Source organism: Passer domesticus, chromosome 3 (genome assembly GCF_036417665.1).
Source record: "Passer domesticus isolate bPasDom1 chromosome 3, bPasDom1.hap1, whole genome shotgun sequence".
NCBI lineage: Eukaryota > Metazoa > Chordata > Aves > Passeriformes > Passeridae > Passer > Passer domesticus.
The window spans coordinates 107,980,351-107,985,769 of NC_087476.1; the positions used below are offsets into that span (position 1 = coordinate 107,980,351).

Here is a 5,419-nt window from a genome sequence, read left to right on the forward strand (position 1 = left end):
GGACTCAGTCCAGACTCATCCATCCCTACCACAGGCACAACTCTCCTGAAAAGCCCTATTAGCTGGGATGACCCAAAACTTAGGACTGAAAATGGGTCCTTTTGACTCTAAACACCTGCAGTTCAGTCAGACACGGAACACTGAGTGTACACACTTAGTGGGCAGCACAAGAACTCTGCCATTCAGTGAGCTCCAGAGTAGCAACAGCTTATCTTTGAGCTGGTCTGTAATATGTAACCAGCATCTCTGCCTGAAGAAAGGAAACGGCAAGGTAAACACCTGAATGGGGTTTCTATTCTTCTGCACAACGAAAACCACAAAGGTATCTTATTGCCCGCAAAAGGTGTGGAAGGAAATGAGATTAGCTTTATAAGTACAGTGTCCATAAGGAAGAGTTCCTGAGGCACATTACTTCCTGCTGCCAAAACACTAGGCCAGTCTCAGACTATGGAATAACTAAAGACATTTCAAGGATGCAGACAAAATAAATTTGGCAATGAGGTGATTGGTCTCAACAGCAAGATTGAGGAGGGAAGGGGATGGAGACAGCTGCTGCTGGAAGGGCTATCCAAGCCCCACCAAAACCAACTATGTCATCACAAGCTGCTTGTTGAATAAACTCTACAGATGCACCTTATGAAATGCAGCCATCCTATGGATCAATTCTAACAACAATGTTTCTTCCCAGATGGTCTTAGGCATTTCAGGATGTGATCTTTTACTATGTTTCTCAAGCATGCACATTTTCATGTCCCAGACACTGAAGAAGTGTCTGCAGTCCCTTCCAGGAGGATGATGAAGCATCACCAGCTATCATCATAATCTTGGGCGTGCTTTGGTTCTGGAAAAGCTGCTGTGAGGGCATCTACTGGACACAGCAGTTTGGCAAGGAGGGATGATACAAGCAACAGAAGGAAGGAAAAGAGCTGAAGGGAGACACCCCCTAAAGATATTCTGACAGTATGTAGGATTTTATTCTGACAGTATGTAGGACTTTATCCTGACATCCCCAGGCAAGGGAGCTCATATCATCTCACTAAGACAATAAGAATCTCCCTTACAGACTACACTGCTCCTCAAGCTTTTGCCAAGAGTATTGTCTGAGAGAGCAACTCAACAGTGCTGTCTCTAGGGGAGCTGACTATCTGCTGCTGGCAGCCTAGACATGCTTAAAGAAATCCAAGTACTTGAAGGAATAGTTCACTGGCTTTTATATGGTTCCCCACAGCACCTGATATTGCCACTCTGGGATGATGTTCCACAATAGTGATAGAGATCTTGCACTATGCCACCTCAAGGGCTACTTTGAAGTAAGAAAGCAGCAGAAGAGCAGCTCTCACAAGAGCCAAGTGCTAGTCAGCACTCATAGGGATGAGTTACAGTTTTTCCAGAAGAAACAGAAGCTCCCCATGAGACTGAGTTGGAATGGAGACGCTGAGAGAGATCATTCCTGCTACTGACATGTGGAGACACACATCTCAGTGAGAAAACACATACCCACCACCCTTAGCAGGATAGGACACAGAGAAAAGTTAGGAGGGAAGAGAGTAAATAACTTATTTCAATGGGATGACACATACACAGACACACAAATTCCCAAACAGACTGCCTAGAGTGTTAAAAATAATCCACTGGAATTCTTAATAGTTCAAAGAGTTCCTTATTAAACACATAATTTAAACAAGGGAAAAAAAGCAATGTTTTTTCCTACTTTTTTTGGTTGGGTTTTTTGAGTCTTTGGGGTTCACATTTTAGAGTCATCTCCAAAGTCCTGGGACCTCAGGATTTAATGAAAGATAAGATTTTCACAGATAAGATAGCATCTTGACTTCAGATGACTGAATTTCAAGAATACACAACTACTGCCAGGCTAATGACAGGATAATGATACTTGGCCCTTCTCAAATCTGGTACAAACACTACCTGTTGAGGCATCAGCAGATCCCTCAAATTGGAGTTTGGGCAACATTGCTTTGCTATGAAGTCTTTTATGTGCCACTCTGAATAAGAAGAGGATATCTACTTCAGCTTTGAATTGTCTGGTTTCTGGTGCTGTCATCTCAAGTTTGGTTGAAATTATAGATTTTTGCCAAATAAGCTTTCCCAGCATGCTGCAAGAGCCACCACATTCCTATGACTTTAAAACAAAAATTCCAGAGCAAAGAATAAATAGAGCCTTCTGCAGTGCTGAGAACTTGGAGGTTGAACTGATTATAGACAAAAGCAAAACCCACTTCAACACCATGTTGAAAAGTAAACACCAGGGGGTGGGGGGAATAAAAGAGAAAGAAAAAAAAGTTAAGAGCATTTTAATTTTTCCCTGTTGTCTCAATTTAAAGATTTTTATAAATAACACATTTTTGAAGATTCACTTTCCTCCGCTGATTTTGTCTCCAGAAATTTTTCTGCTAAAGATTTGTTCTTTGTACTAAAGCAGTAGTTCAACAATATCTCACCCTGATGCAATTTTTTTAAAGTAGATTTTAGAGTATCATTATCCTTATTCCATAGGTGAGGAAATAACTTATGCAAATTGCTGAAGGTCACTAACCAGTCAACAGTGCAGGCTCAAGGCTCTCTCCCCTCTTCACCACACTTTACGGGAAATGGAATTAAAGAAAATTTCCAAATGAAAAATGTTATTTTTCCTTTTAAGTCCTGTCCTTAATAACTGACACAGAGACCACCAATTCTATGGTCTGAGAAAGGGGAGAGATATCCAAACCAATTTAGCTAATAGGAACTCATATCAGTAAATGAGTGAAAAAGAACATACAAACACACTTTCCTTCTGCAAGTGTGGCTGCTGAGGTTCTACTTGATTTTTTTCTGCTTCATAGAGTTTGGTATGTGTTAACCCAAAAAGGCAGCCCCTGTTCATTTTTGTCAAGCAGAAGTTTCCAGCCACCAGGTTTCCCCTTTGCAGAGCTGCAAAAAAAACAGAGAGGGGATGCTCTGCTCTTTGTTTTGACCAGAGGTAAAAGGGATCTTACACCCAAGGGATTCTCCTGCTCCAGTATGCCCCTTTCACTTGAGGATTAACAGGACACATTTAGTTTGTGAAGACTTTACACCACATGTGCTTTGCAGAGTTCTCATCTATCTCAGCAGCTTTCCAGCTCAAACACAATGAAAGACCAGGATGAGAGGTAATAAGGAAAAGTTTGCTGCTGCCAGTGATGGTACCGACCCTCCTGTGAATACTGCGTTCTTCCAGCAGCTTGGGTTTCCTTGCCAATTAGTAATCCTTCTTTCTCCTGAATAATTAGTCTTTTGCTCTTCTCTTTAGAGATTTTTGCACCAGAATGCTCCTCTATGCTTTTGAACAGTATTTGGAGAAACTCGCAGTATTTACACAGCAGAGCTCAGTGGCACAAGGCAGCCACACTGGTTTGTGTCAAACCTATCTACTTAGGATATCACCTGCTCCATTCAAAGCAAGTTATTGAATTCAAACAGTTTCAGCTGGCCCCTGAAGAAAAGTGATTTCCATAAAGCTTGCTCTTCCCCTGAAAGAAGGGGAATTTTAAACTGCCAGCCACGTCTCATGCCAAATCTTGACAAATACAGATTTATGTGCCATTAGGTGTTGACTGCTCATCAGAAAAATAAACAAATAAATACATACATAAATTAAATCACAGTGAACAAGAGTCAGCTTAGCATTTACAGAACACCATGTTGGTGTTGGTGGCCCAACCATCACAAAAAACCTCACATATTTAAGGATATCCCAAAGCAGGATGCTGGAAACTCATATCAGTGAGATGAGACTGACTCAATTTGGTAAAAGTTCTAAAGCTTTTTTTAGGCAAAAACCTATTGCCTTCAGTAGAATATAGGGATGCTTAGAATGTAAATTGACTCTATGATTTCGTACCTTTTAATTCAAGTCGTTGCCCCCAAAATTTTCTAGTCTTATGCCCATAGACTATGTATAACAGGTCAGTGTTCCCTGCATTAACCTCTATCTGTGCTTCAATATAGCAGATTTTATGTTAGCAGCTTTTTCCACTTTCATTGCACTCTGCCCAGGGTTTTTATATCTAACATACTCAGGTTACACTCAAAAACATCACTTAATCTGCAGCCAACATTTCTGCACAGGGAGGAGGAGACACTTCTGTGCTTCACGGCAACCAGCACCCAAGTGAAGGCAGCAGCGCTCATGGTCTCTGCACTGGAACACTCCCAGGAAAACACAGGGCACCTGACTTGGAAAGGAGAGAACTGGCGGTCCTTCCAGTGTGTGGATTTAATTTACATACATCGACGTAGATATTGTAGGAAATGGATTTGTCTTCCCCAGTACAAGACAGGCATAGACACACAGAAGGAAATCCAGTGAAGAGCAACAAAAGTGAGTAAGGGACTGGAGCATGCATCATGGAAAGAGGCCAAGACAGCTTGGGTTGCAAGGGCTGGAGAAGACTCAAGACCTTATCCATCCATGTGCATAAATATCTGATGGGGATTTTGGATGGCAGTAAAGAAGGTGGAGACAGGCTCTTCTCAGAGGTGCTCAAGAGGCAACTGGCACATTTTGAATTACAGAAAGCTCCATTTAAACATAGTAAAAACATTATTACTGTTGTTGTGGTTAAACAGTAGCAAGTTGCACCATCTCCATCCTTGGCGATATTTAAAAACAACCTGTTGTACATGGTCTTCAACTTTTTTAATTGAAATTTAAAAAAAAATTGTTATTAACAATCATGACTGTGAACAAACACAAAGTACAAATGTTTGCTTATTTAGATTGAGAATAAAACCTCTCTGGATAAAACCTCTCGGCTGTCCTATGAAGATCTGCCCCTCATCAGCATCTAGGGATGGTGAAGTACCTCAGCTTCCCTTGCCATGCATGCCTTGCCTGTGACCAAACAAGATGTCTCCTTCCAATGGAAAGGTGGGAACTCTGACTCCAGAACAAGGGAAGAAAAAGGGACCATGACATCAAAGTTCAAAAACAGGAAGGTTAGGACACACTGGCCTGAAATTCAGTGTGCCATGTGGAGTCCGAACTACGTCCAGAAGTCTGGGCTACAACATCTCCAGTGCTTTAACAGCACAACAGCAAAATTAAACATAGCTCAGGAGAATTAGTCTGTCTTATTGTAATAGCATTAAAATGAAATTGCTCCTGTGAGGGTTTTTTTAGGATTCCACCACACATGCCCCTCCATCAAAAAAGCCTGAGCACCCCTGAGCCTTAAAAGTCTCATCTAAGTGACAAAACTGTCTTATTTTTACTCCCCTCCAAACACAGATGTATTTGAAGTGCTGGCAAAAACAGGTTAGCGTATAAACCAACAAAGCAAGAAGGAATTTAAGGCATACAAGCCTTGCCTTGATGAAGGTAATTATTAGGTCAGCCCAAGAAAAATTGATGAGCCTACCATAACACTCCCAAACAGAT

General features: G+C 41.4%; 1 long non-coding RNA gene across 1 annotated transcript; it reads left to right on the forward strand.

Annotated features, from left to right (window-relative positions):
- The first annotated feature begins 633 nt into the window (after positions 1-633).
- Positions 634-5,063, forward strand: LOC135298230 (uncharacterized). The gene is made up of 3 exons (XR_010360242.1): positions 634-960; positions 4,108-4,360; positions 4,759-5,063. It is a non-coding gene; the product is annotated as an uncharacterized LOC135298230 (long non-coding RNA).
- Positions 5,064-5,419: the final 356 nt, after the last annotated feature.